The 14,754-nt window shown below is 47.0% G+C and overlaps 1 protein-coding gene across 1 annotated transcript in view; it reads right to left on the bottom strand.

The window, feature by feature from the left end:
* The window catches only part of LOC143962188 (activated CDC42 kinase 1-like), a 38,327-nt gene extending 25,916 nt beyond the window's left edge, over nucleotides 1-12,411 (bottom strand). Inside the window, exon 1 of the mRNA XM_077471520.1 lies at nucleotides 12,167-12,411. The gene's annotated coding sequence lies outside the window, so the exon portion shown is untranslated. The remainder of the gene's footprint in view (nucleotides 1-12,166) is intronic.
* Between the last annotated feature and the right edge of the window lie 2,343 nt (nucleotides 12,412-14,754).

Raw genomic sequence — 14,754 nt, 5'->3', positions numbered from 1 at the left:
AGCACAGTTTGACATTTTTGCCCGAGGCGCTCGATGGCCTTGTTCTGGCACTGCCCTCCACCATTCACACTACACTCTCTGACAGATCTCCTCCACCATTCACACTACACTCTCTGACAGATCTCCTCCACCATCCACACTACACTCTCTGACAGATCTCCTCCACCATCCACACTACATTCTCCGACAGATCTCCTCCACCATCCACACTACATTCTCCGACGGATCTCCTCCCACCATCCACACTACACTCTCTGACAGATCTCCTCCCACCATCCACACTACATTCTCCGACAGCTCTCCTCCACCATCCACACTACATTCTCCGACAGATCTCCTCCACAATCCACACTACATTCTCCAACAGATCTCCTCCCACCATCCACACTACATTCTCCGACAGCTCTCCTCCACCATCCACACTACATTCTCCGACAGATCTCCTCCCACCATCCACACTACATTCTCCGACAGATCTCCTCCGCCATCCACACTACATTCTCCGACAGATCTCCTCCACCATCCACACTACATTCTCCGACAGCTCTCCTCCTCCATCCACACTACATTCTCTGACAGATTTCCTCCACCATCCACACTACATTCTCCGACGGATCTCCTCCCACCATCCACACTACATTCTCCGACAGATCTCCTCCCACCATCCACACTACATTCTCCGACAGATCTCCTCCACCATCCACACTACATTCTCCGACAGATCTCCTCCACCATCCACACTACATTCTCTGACAGATCTGCTCCACCATCCACACTACATTCTCCAACAGCTCTCCTCCACCATTCACACTACATTCTCCGACAGATCTCCTCCACCATCCACACTACATTCTCCAACAGCTCTCCTCCACCATTCACACTACATTCTCCGACAGCTCTCCTCCACTATCCACACTACATTCTCCAATAGATCTCCTCCACCATCCACACTACATTCTCCGACAGATCTCCTCCCACCATCCACACTACATTCTCCAACAGCTCTCCTCCACCATCCACTCTACATTCTCCAACAGCTCTCCTCCACCATTCACACTACATTCTCCGACAGCTCTCCTCCACCATCCACACTACATTCTCTGACAGATCTCCCACCATCCACACTACATTCTTCGACAGCTCTCCTCCACCATCCACACTACATTCTCCGACAGATCTCCTCCACCATCCACACTACATTCTCCGACAGATCTCCTCCCACCATCCACACTACATTCTCTGACAGATCTGCTCCACCATCCACACTACATTCTCCAACAGCTCTCCTCCACCATTTACACTACATTCTCCGACAGATCTCCTCCACCATCCACACTACATTCTCCAACAGCTCTCCTCCACCATTCACACTACATTCTCCGACAGCTCTCCTCCACCATCCACACTACATTCTCCAACAGATCTCCTCCACCATCCACACTACATTCTCCAACAGATCTCCTCCACCATCCACACTACACTCTCTGACAGATCTCCTCCCAACATCCACACTACATTCTCCGACAGATCTCCTCCCACCATCCACACTACATTCTCCAACAGCTCTCCTCCACCATCCACTCTACATTCTCCAACAGCTCTCCTCCACCATTCACACTACATTCTCCGACAGCTCTCCTCCACCATCCACACTACATTCTCTGACAGATCTCCCACCATCCACACTACATTCTTCGACAGCTCTCCTCCACCATCCACACTACATTCTCTGACAGATCTCCCACCATCCACACTACATTCTTCGACAGCTCTCCTCCACCATCCACACTACATTCTCCGACAGATCTCCTCCACCATCCACACTACATTCTCCGACAGATCTCCTCCCACCATCCACACAACATTCTCTGACAGATCTGCTCCACCATCCACACTACATTCTCCAACAGCTCTCCTCCACCATTCACACTACATTCTCCGACAGATCTCCTCCACCATCCACACTACATTCTCCAACAGCTCTCCTCCACCATTCACACTACATTCTCCGACAGCTCTCCTCCACCATCCACACTACATTCTCCAACAGATCTCCTCCACCATCCACACTACATTCTCCGACAGATCTCCTCCCACCATCCACACTACATTCTCCAACAGCTCTCCTCCACCATCCACTCTACATTCTCCAACAGCTCTCCTCCACCATTCACACTACATTCTCCGACAGCTCTCCTCCACCATCCACACTACATTCTCTGACAGATCTCCCACCATCCACACTACATTCTTCGACAGCTCTCCTCCACCATCCACACTACATTCTCTGACAAATCTCCCACCATCCACACTACATTCTTCGACAGCTCTCCTCCACCATCCACACTACATTCTCCGACAGATCTCCTCCACCATCCACACTACATTCTCCGACAGATCTCCTCCCAACATCCACACTACATTCTCCGACAGATCTCCTCCACCATCCTCACTACATTCAACGACAGATCTCCTCCCAACATCCACACTACATTCTCCGACAGATCTCCTCCACCATCCTCACTACATTCTCCGACAGATCTCCTCCCACCATCCACACTACATTCTCCGACAGATCTCTTCCACCATCCACACTACATTCTCTGACAGCTCTCCTCCACCATCCGCACTACATTCTCTGACAAATCTCCCACCATCCACACTACATTCTTCGACAGCTCTCCTCCACCATCCACACTACATTCTCTGACAGCTCTCCTCCCACCATCCACACTACATTCTCTGACAGCTCTCCTCCACCATCCACACTACATTCTCTGACAGATCTCTTCCACCATCCACACTACATTCTCTGACAGATCTCCTCCACCATCCACACTACATTCTCCGACAGATCTCCTCCACCATCCACACTACATTCTCAGACGGATCTCCTCCCACCATCCACACTACACTCTCTGACAGATCTCCTCCCACCATCCACACTACATTCTCCGACAGATCTCCTCCACCATCCACACTACATTCTCCGACAGATCTCCTCCACCATCCACACTACATTCTCTGACAGATCTCCCACCATCCACACTACATTCTCCGACAGATCTCCTCCACCATCCACACTACATTCTCTGACAGATCTCCTCCACCATCCACACTACATTCTCCGACAGATCTCCTCCACCATCCACACTACATTCTCTGACAGCTCTCCTCCAACATCCACACTACATTCTCTGACAGATCTCTTCCACCATCCACACTACATTCTCTGACAGATCTCCTCCACCATCCACACTACATTCTCCGACAGATCTCCTCCACCATCCACACTACATTCTACGACAGATCTCCTCCACCATCCACACTACATTCTCTGACAGCTCTCCTCCACCATCCACACTACATTCTCTGACAGATCTCCCACCATCCACACTACATTCTCTGACAGCTCTCCTCCAACATCCACACTACATTCTCCAACAGATCTCCTCCCACCATCCACACTTCATTCTCTGACAGCTCTCCTCCACCATCCACACTACATTCTCTGACAGATCTCCTCCACCATTCACACTACATTCTCCAACAGATCTCCTCCCAACATCCACACTACATTCTCCGACAGCTCTCCTCCACCATCCACACTACATTCTCCGACAGCTCTCCTCCACCATCCTCACTACATTCTCCGACAGATCTCCTCCACCATCCACACTACATTCTCCGACAGATCTCCTCCACCATCCACACTACATTCTCTGACAGCTTTCCTCCACCATCCACACTACATTCTCCGACAGATCTCCTCCACCATCCACACTACATTCTCTGACAGATCTCCTCCACCATTCACACTACATTCTCCAACAGATCTCCTCCCAACATCCACACTACATTCTCCGACAGCTCTCCTCCACCATCCACACTACATTCTCTGACAGATCTCCTCCACCATTCACACTACATTCTCCAACAGATCTCCTCCCAACATCCACACTACATTCTCCGACAGCTCTCCTCCACCATCCACACTACATTCTCCGACAGCTCTCCTCCACCATCCTCACTACATTCTCCGACAGATCTCCTCCACCATCCACACTACATTCTCCGACAGATCTCCTCCACCATCCACACTACATTCTCCGACAGATCTCCTCCACCATCCACACTACATTCTCTGACAGATCTCCCACCATCCACACTACATTCTCTGACAGCTCTCCTCCACCATCCACACTACATTCTCCGATAGCTCTCCTCCACCATCCACACTACATTCTCTGACAGCTCTCCTCCACCATCCACACTACATTCTCTGACAGCTCTCCTCCATCATCCACACTACATTCTCCGACAGATCTCCTCCCACCATCCACACTACATTCTCCGACAGATCTGCTCCACCATCCACACTACATTCTCCAACAGCTCTCCTCCCACCATTCACACTACATTCTCTGACAGCTCTCCTCCACCATCCACACTACATTCTCCAACAGCTCTCCTCTACCATCCACACTACATTCTCTGACAGATCTCCCACCATCCACACTACATTCTTCGACAGCTCTCCTCCACCATCCACACTACATTCTCCGACAGATCTCCTCCCAACATCCACACTACATTCTCCGACAGATCTCCTCCCAACATCCACTCTACATTCCCCGACAGATCTGCTCCACCATCCACACTACTTTCTCCAACTGCTCTCCATCACCATCCACACTACATTCTCCGACAGCTCTCCTGCCACCATCCACACTACATTCTCCGACAGCTCTCCATCACCATCCACACTACGTTCTCTGACAGATCTCCCACCATCCACACTACATTCTCCGACAGATCTCCTCCCAACATCCACTCTACATTCCCCGACAGATCTGCTCCACCATCCACACTACTTTCTCCAACTGCTCTCCATCACCATCCACACTACATTCTCCGACAGCTCTCCTGCCACCATCCACACTACATTCTCCGACAGCTCTCCATCACCATCCACACTACGTTCTCTGACAGATCTCCCACCATCCACACTACATTCTCCGACAGATCTCCTCCACCATTCCCTCTACATTCTCTGACAGCTCTCCTCCACCATCCACACTACATTCTCTGACAGCTCTCCTCCACCATCCACACTACATTCTCCGACAGATTTCCTCCACCATCCACACTACATTCTCCGACAGATCTCCTCCCACCATCCACACTACATTCTCCAACAGATCTCCTCCCACCATCCACACTACATTCTCCGACAGTTCTCCTCCCACCATCCACACTACATTCTCCGACAGCTCTCCTCCCACCATCCACACTACATTCTCCGACAGCTCTCCCTCACCATCTACACTACATTCTCTGACAGTTCCTCTCCAATGACTATAACTTAAAACCATTCTTTAGCCTGGAAATGAAGGTACCTTATAGCTCATATTGTACCAGAAATGCACTCCATAGTTTGCCCCAGCATGGAGACCAGTGACTGGCTATCACAATGATCAGTCACACTATCGCCTGCCCCTGTACTCTTTCCCCTCTTGAATGAAGGAAAAAATACATTGCATTGAAAGAGGAGAAAACAAAATAAAAAAATAAAATACAGGAGCCAATTATAAAGACTTAAGGCGCTGGTACATGGTTCCAGCAAAAATCTCCAAATTTATACCTAACTACCCTTCTGAAAGTTTTCGGGGTTGTGGTGAATAGGGTACACGCTCTCACATCTGCTGGTTTTTCCAGTGTTATTGGGCAAAAATGTTGGTGTTCACACTGTTGAATCATTGCTCTCTTGACTTCACGAAAGCCCAGCTGAAACTCTCCCTACAGGTCATGGCGGCCTCCAAACAAACTATTGTAAAGGCCTGAAAGACCCCCGACATTATGGAGATGGAAAACCAGGTTACACAGACCACGATTCACAGTAAGTTTGAGGTTACATAGTTACATTGTTGGTAAGGTTGAAAAAGGACACAAGTCCATCAAGTCCAACCTGTATGTGCGCTTTATGTTTATATGACATTGTATATCCCTGTATGTTGTGATCCTTAAGGTGCCCATCTAATAGTTTTTTTTAATTATCAAAGCTCCCTGCTATACCCACTGCTTGTGGAAGAGAATTCCACATCCTTACCGCTCTAACAGTAAAGAACCTTCTACGCAGTTTAAGCTTAAACCAATTCTCTTCTAATTTTAGTGAATGGTCGTGTGTCTTTTTAAATTCCCTTTCCCGGAAAAGTTTTATCCCTATTGTGGGGTCACCAGTCCGGTATTTGTACATTGAATCATATCCCCTCTCAAGCGTCTCTTCTCCAGAGAGAATAAGTTCAGAGCTCACAACCTTTCCTCATAACTAATATCCTCCAGACCCTTTATCAGCTTTGTTGCCCTTCTGTGGACTCTCTCCAGCTCCAGCATGGACAGCACACTTCAGGTACGGCCGGACCAGAGTCTTGTAAAGTGGGAGAATTACCTTTTGGCTCTGATTTTCTGGCTACCCATAGGCGTACTGGGTACACCCCCAACCCAGTAAGGAAAGTGGACCTCCTTCCCTCTTCCCCATTCCCTTACCTACCTTCATCCTGCTTTGTTTCTCTTTACTCTCTGGTGAATGTTACTTGGTTTATTGAGCCTATTAAGTGCCTCAGTTCCCTGGATTAACTGTTTTAAGGGACACTTTGTATCTATTAGCTTATACTACTCAAACTTTACAAGGCCTGATGCCCCTGTTTCCATTCCCATCAGTCAATACCAGTCAATTTTAATGCTACTATTATATGTGGATGTACCGATCTGTCACAATATACATTATACCTGAAGTGGGTGCAAATCCCAATTTATACTGTAATTTTACCATTTTTACTGATGTTTATGTTCTACCTGCTTTTCTATAAAAAAAAATGATCTGTTAGTGTCAGGGTCAAGGTCAGAGTTGGGGGTCAAAAAGGTGAGGTCAGCTCTCCCGATGTCATCGGAGGTCAGCTCTCCCGATGTCATCAGAGGTCAGCTCTCCCGATGTCATCAGAGGTCAGCTCTCCCGATGTCAGGAGAGGTCAGCTCTCCCGATGTCAGCAGAGGTCAGCTCTCTTGATGTCAGCAGAGGTCAGCTCCCCCGATGTTAGCAGAGGTCAGCTCTCCCGATGTCATCAGAGGTCAGCTCTCCCGATGTTAGCAGAGGTCAGCTCTCCCGATGTCAGGAGAGGTCAGCTCTCCCGATGTCATCGGAGGTCAGCTCTCCCGATGTCATCAGAGGTCAGCTCTCCCGATGTCATCAGAGGTCAGCTCTCCCGATGTCAGGAGAGGTCAGCTCTCCCAATGTCAGCAGAGGTCAGCTCTCTCGATGTCAGCAGAGGTCAGCTCCCCCGATGTTAGCAGAGGTCAGCTCTCCCGATGTCATCAGAGGTCAGCTCTCCCGATGTTAGCAGAGGTCAGCTCTCCCGATGTCAGGAGAGGTCAGCTCTCCCGATGTCATTAGAGGTCAGCTCTCCCGATGTCATCAGAGGTCAGCTCTCCCGATGTCATCAGAGGTCAGCTCTCCCGATGTCATCAGAGGTCAGCTTTCCCAATGTTAGCAGAGGTCAGCTCTCCTGCCGCCATCAGTGATTGGCTCTCCTGGATTCATTAGAGGTCAGCTCTCCTGCCACTATCAGAGATTGGCTCTCCTAGCCTCATCAGAGGTCAGCTCTCCTGGCTTCATATGAGATCAACTACCCTTGCCTCAGCAGAGGTCAGCTCTTTTCTGATGTCATCAGAGGTCAGCTCTCCCAATTTCATTAGAGGTCAGCTTTCCCCATGCCACCAGCGATTGGACCTCTCTGTGCAATGAAAGAAACTGCGATGTCCATGCCATGACTATCCTCTGCACTCTGCTTATCCAGAGCTTTTGCTAAAGTGCAGGGGCAGCCATAATATGGAATTTGGGGCCCCAATGATTAAAAAATGAAGAGCCAATCTACTTGCGCAAACAGTCAGCAAAGTGCAAGACACAGCCGGAGAGAATTCGACTCATCAACGTCCTCCACACCTTAGCCCCCAAGGCCGTTACCTTTTCTGCCTCTGGGTTGGTCCAGCCCTGTCAGTGACATCTTGTTACAACCTGACACACAGGTTATCACCAGAACACAGAGACAAATCATTAATAAAGCCTAGACGAAGGTTCTAACCCCTCCCTATGCCATCCATAACCAAGAAAGCACATTTTGTCTGTAATCTGAGACCTGAACTTTGCAGCTTAGTAATGAAATGTCGTTACAGTAACCTCCACCCCAGCCTAGGGGCCCTATGTGCCCTGAGCTCTTCTATAACGATATATATAAACACATAGACCGAAGAGTGTACCGGAAGGTAGAGGATAGGGAGACTGGCGCCCTTCGTTGGACTGCAAGGCCCATGACTCGGGGTTTGGGTATAACTAGAAACAGCGTTTTGGTTGTGTTGGCTCGGTTGATGTTTGGGAAAGGTTACGGCTAATCATAGAACAGCAGAGAGAGTGAAGTATATCTTATGTATCGCCATACATTATATTGTCAAAAGTATTGGGGCACCTGCCTTTACACTCAAATTAACTTTAATGGCATCCAATTCTAAGTCTATAGGGTCCAACATTGAGTTGGCCCACCCTTTGTAGCTTAAACAGCTTCAACTTTTCTAGGAAGGCCATCCACGAGGTTTGGGAGGGTATCTTTGGGAATGTTTGACCATTCTTCTAAAAGCGCATTTGTGGGGTCAGGGACTGATGTTGGATATGAAGGTCTGGCATGCAGTCTCTGCTCTAAATCATCCCAAAGGTGTTCTGTTGAGTTAAGGTCAGGCCTCTGTGCTGGTCAGTCAAGTTCCTCCACCCCATACTCGCACATCCATGTCTTTATAGACCAGTGATGGCGAACCTTGGCACACCAGATGTTTTGAGACTACATTTCCATGATCCTCATGCACTCTGCAGTGTAGTTGAGCATCATGGGAAATGTAGTTCCAAAACGTCTGGGGTGCCAAGGTTCGCCATCACTGTTATAGACCTTGCTTTGTGCACTGTTGGGCAGTCATGTTGGAACAGGCCATCTCCAAACTATTCCCACAGAGTTGGGAGCATGAAATTGTCCAAAATGTCTTGGTATGCTGACGACTTAAGAGTTTCCTTCACTGAAACTAAGGGGCTAAGCCCGACCCCTGAAAGACAACCCCCCACCATAATCCTTCCTCCACCAAATGATTTGGACCAGTGCACAAAGCAAGGTCCATAAAGACATGGATGAGCAAGCTTGGGGTGGAGGAACTTGAATGAGTCCTGACCGTAACTCGATAAAACACCTTTGGAATGAAGTAGAGCGGAGACTGCAAGCCAGGCCTTCTTATCCAGATCAGTGCCTGACCTCACAAATGTCCTTCTGGAAAAATGGTCAAACATTCCCATAGACACACTCCTAAACCTTGTGGATGGCCCTCCCAGAAGAGTTGAAGCTGTTATAGCTGCAAAGGGTGGGCCAACTCACTATTGAACCCTACGGACTAGAACGGGGATGACATTAAAGTTCACGTGAGTGTGTAAAGGCAGGCGTCCTAATACTATTGACAATATAGTTTAACAATGCCTGTAACAATCCATCAAGAACAGGTTTTGAAGGTGCTACCCCCCACCCCCCCAGGTGTGTTTAGCCAACAATGGCAGATACTCATACATTTCTTTGGTGAATTCCTGTGATAGTATGTGTTTCTTTCACAAACAAGTATGGTATTAACTGTTTGGATCCACCGTGTTCTTGTTGGAGATTGTGCTGAGAGCCAGTACCTCACTTTTTCTAGCTAGGTATAAATGCATGTTCTCCCTGTGTCTGCGTGGGTTTCCTCTGGGTACTCCGGTTTCCTCCCACACTCCAAAGACATGCTGGTAGGTTAATTGGATCCTGTCTAAATTGTCCCTATTATGCAAGTTAGGCACCTTAGATTGTAAGCTCCTTGAGAGTAGGGACTGATGTGAATGTACAATGTATATGTAAAGCACTGCGTAAATTGATGGTGCTATATAAGCAACTGAAATAAATAAGGAAACAGGAGGGGGGAAATATAACTCATCATTAAGACTTCCCAGTAAGTACCTCAGTTGATCCACTGCTAGGCTAGTTGAACTTGATAAACCTGGTTAATGATGGACATTATTCCTACGATTCCAATATCTCACAAATTTAGGACATTTCCATAGGATAGGAATGAAATCTCCAGAATGACTCTGACATTTAGGGCAGATGGGGGATTCTCATCTACCCCACTTGTGAAGCTGCACTGGAGTCCAATAAGTGCGATGTAAGATAAACTGATGGGATCATTTTTGAGCTGGTGACAACGACACCAGTGGACCAGCCTCAAGTATTTGTTCCCATTATAACCCATCTGTAGGCCCAACATCTCTCTGCCATTTCCCCCAACAGGGCAAAAGGTCAGGTGCGTGAATATAGGTCAGTAGATGTGCATAAATCCTAGCTATAATACCCTTTTTTTTCTGGATCAGTAAAAATGGACTCAAGAAAAGATGAGTCCGTCAAGTGCATGGAGGAGTATCTGCTTTGACTACCAACAGCGTGACGCAGCTGTAAATACTGATAATGGTAATTCCTTAGCAATGGAACAGAGTGTTCTCCAAGTTTAGCCAGCTCTGTGTAAATTCGGTTACCCCAAATAGGCGTTCTGCAAAGGAACCCCGTTAAACCCCATCTCTACTTAGTATTTCTCCATAGTTTCATCAGTAGCTGCACAGTGGGACAATGGGAGGGGGTAGTAGGAAAACCCATTCCAGTGTGAGACAGAGCTGAGTATTCTGTAGATGGGCAGATCAATAAGTCTCTGGAAGAGTCTTCTATAGTGTTTAAGTCCCAGCCTGTAAAGTGCTGTAATTGTGCAGCAAAAAAGTAAGCTTGTAGGTGTGGGACAGCCAGACCACCTTAATTCTTAGGGTAAGGTTCAGTGTTATTGGTAGTGTACCCCAAGGTTCAGTGTTATTAGTGAGGTAATCCCAAGGTTCTGAGGTTATTGGTGGAGTACCCCAAGATTCAGAAATATTACTGGGGTACCCCAAGGATCAGTGTTATTAGTGGGGTGCCCCAAGGACCAATGTTAGTAGTGAGGCCCCTCAAGGAGCAGTGTTATTAGTGGAGAACCCCAAGGATCAGTGTTATTAGTGTTGTAACCCAAGGTTCAGTGTTATTAGTCAGGTACACCAAGGTTCGGTGTTATTAGCGGGGTAATCCCAAGGTTCAGTGTTATTAGTGGTGTACCCCAAGGTTCAGTGTCATTAGTGAGGTAATCCCAAGGTTCAGTGTTATTAGTGGTGTACCCCAAGGTTCAGTGTTTTTAGTGAGGTAATCCCAAGGTTCTGAGGTTATTGGTGGAGTACCCCAAGAATCAGAAATATTGCTGGGGTACCCCAAGGATCAGTGTTATTAGTGGGGTGCCCCAAGGATCAATGTTATTTGTGAGACCCCTCAAGGACCAGTGTTATTAGGGGTGTACCACAAGAATCGGTATTATTAGTGGAGAACCCCAAGGATCAGTGTTATTAGTGTTGTAACCCAAGGTTAGGTGTTATTAGTCAGGTACACCAAGGTTCGGTGTTATTAGATGGGTAATCCCAAGGTTCTGTGTTATTAGTGGTGTAACCCAAGGTTCAGTGTTATTAGTGGTGTAATCCAAGGTTCTGTGTTATTAGTGGGGTACCCCAAGGTTCTGTGTTATTAGTGGTGAACCTCAAGGATCAGTATTATGAGTGGGGAACCCCAAGGATCAGTATTATGAGTGGGGAACCCCAAGGATCAGTGTAATTAGTGGTGTACTCAAAAGATCAGTGTTATTAGTCAGGTACCCCAAGGTTCAGTGTTAGTAGTAGTGTAACCCAATGTTCAGTGTTATTAGTGAGGTAATCCCAAGGTTCTGTGTTATTAGTGGGGTACCCCAAGGATCAGTGTTATTAGTGGGGTGCCCCAAAGATCAAAGTTATTAGTGGGGAACCCCAAGGATCAGTGTACCCAAAAGATCAGTGTTATTAGTCAGGTACCCCAAGGTTCAGTGTTAGCAGCAGTGCACCCCAAAGATTGGTATTATTAGTAATGTACCCCATGGTTCAGTGTTATAAGTGGGGCACCCCAAGGTTCAGTGCTGTTAATCTAAAAAGAGACATATTTTAAAACTGTAAATGCCAACTTACCTTTCAGAAGGACCAGACTGAAAGATGACAGAAGGTTTTCAGTTTTTTTTCTCAGCCCCTTCAAGGTCATATGGTCCTATGACCTCTTCTTGGTGCCACAGTATTATAACCTACATCCAGGGAAATCTTGTGAAACTAAACAGGTGCATGCAGTGTGAAGAAGGTTGTAGGAAGGTGGCTGCAAGTAGGAGAGGTGAGATATGGCTGCTGGCTATCAAGACTCTTCATCTTATGGAAGGGAGGGGTGAGCAGTGAGGGAGGGGGAAAATCAGTTCTCTGCATTCAGCATTCTTCACTGCTATTATTAGGACTGCTCTTCAAGTTCAGGAAAATTGTAAATTCGACCAATTGATGCAAATTTGTTTCCAAAAAAGATAGAACCAAACATAGGCAATATTTGGGTGCACTTATTTCAGGCGATGTTGGTGACCAAATTGAAATGAAGTGAAAAAAAAAGTCATAGGATTTCCTTCACTTTACGTCATGATTGACGTGTGTAGGCAGGTGCAGGTTTCCACTTTGTAAACACAAACTGTTGGTGGAGATGGAGTTATATCATTGAGCGCCATGACTGATATGGATTACATCGTTGGATGCCATGATTGACATGGATTACATCCATCCAAGTTTGGATAGGGGTCTGGTTGGAATATTATGGGGAATCCCAAAACACTCCTGAAGGTGGAGGTGGGTTTTGCTGCGTGTTATTACCAGGTCACAGTCCTCAAAATTAATACACCAGGAGGTGAGCAAGCTGGGGTCTAGTAGGAGAAAAAGCCGGTAGGGATCAAGCAGAAGCATAATCAGTAAACAAGCCAAAGGTCGGTAACAATTGCTTACAGGTTCGGATCAGACGGAATCATAGTTGAGCGACAATCCAAAGGTTGGTAATGAACGCCAGCAAAAATACGGATGACATCAGGGGCAACAAGTGTGAGATATTGGCTGGAGAGAGTGAAATAATTTGGCAAACTGAATGTGGAGGCATGGTTTAATAGGAAGTTAATGGGAGAAGCAAATATTTCAAGGTTCAAGAAAAACAATACATAGGGCAAGGTTTTCCAAGGAAACAGACAGGGAGCTGTCCAGATCCCAGGTGGTTCAGCAACTGCCAGATACAGCAGAGGTCGCCAGTTCAGCTCTTGGTCCTGACATAGTGCCCCCACCCAATTCCTAATTTAGTACAAAAAAACAAACAAAGGTGGTCTAACTTTATTCAATAACCAATCCTGCTAACTTAACAGTGACAATAGTGACATTTCTCAGGACTGTCCCAAAGAGGAACATATTGGATATCCACCCCAGACAGCATGGACCTGGAGGGACTTAGTGAAGAAATGAAGGTCAGTACTATCATTTCATATTTTTTTTTACACACATGGAAAATGTCCGATATTTATCCTACTGCCCTAATTGAGGTAGATATGAGTGTTTTATCTAATCCAGACATTCTCAACCAAGGTTCCTTCAGAGGTTGTTAAAATTAGGAGCAAAGGGTGGGACTTCGAACGAAGCACGTGGTTGAAATGAATACAATGGTGGAGATTGAGATATTTAATATTCGGTACATAACAAAATTACACACATAATTTCCATATACATACAGATAGGACTACACATTAAACATGGCATCAATTCCTAAAACAGTGGTAACTGGTAATAACATGGTTAAAAATGGGTAGCACGATAGTTACAGAGTCCACCATATATCACAGTCGGGTACAAAAATGGTGCAAGGTAACCTCTGCATGGCCTATGATGACCTTACTGGTCCCTGTCACATAATGTGATGGTACGAATATATAAATAATAGAAACTGTTAGAGCTGTAGTATACTGGTATACAGCAGTTGTTAGGTTGACGCATTTCATGGCTTGGTGCCGCTCATCAGGAGAAAGCACGTGGTGTATCTGAAAATGTTAGATGAACAACTAGATAAATAATCTTGTATCAACAGAGGATAGAGGGGAGGAGAATGAAGATCAATAGATCACTTACAAGTATATATGCCAGCTGGAGGTGTAATGTCAAGGACCACGGACCACCCAAAGGCATCAGTGTCAGGAGCTGGGGGGGGGGGGGGGGGGGGGCTGATCCAACCATGACACAAATCACGTGCTTCCAAGTTCATTGCCAAGTTCCAGCATGGTTCCAAGTTCAATGCCAAGTATTAACATGGTTCCAAGTTCAACGCCAATGTCACGTATCTTGTGGCAGAGCCTGACGTGTAGAGGGAGGCCTTTCGTACAGCCCCAGCTCTGAGACCACCGAGACCGCCGCAAGGTATGAATACCTGTAAGATGTCCATCAGCTGCTGTGGTGGGTAGCAGGGACGTCACCAGAGACAGGTCAGATCGCTGGAACAGCAGTTGGCATCAGAAACAGCAGGCAGCAGGTGCTTGACAGGCAGTGGCAGGTAGCAGGTGCAGGACTAGCAGGGACCAGGTAGCATGCAGAGAAGGACGGGTGAATACCTGGATGCAAGGCCAGACGAGCTAGGTCAGCAACAAATGGTCAGATACAAGCATAAGCATCAGGCAGAGAGTGGTCAGGATACAAGTAGAAGTCAGATATGTAGAATCAGGCAG

The sequence above is a fragment of the Lithobates pipiens genome, unplaced genomic scaffold (assembly GCF_037356315.1).
Source record: "Lithobates pipiens isolate NorthernLeopardFrog02 unplaced genomic scaffold, aLitPip1_a1.2 Scaffold_8, whole genome shotgun sequence".
Classification (NCBI taxonomy): Eukaryota; Metazoa; Chordata; class Amphibia; order Anura; family Ranidae; genus Lithobates; species Lithobates pipiens.
The sequence above is the reverse complement of the archived record's forward strand: the minus strand, read 5'-3'. Positions and strand labels throughout refer to the sequence as shown.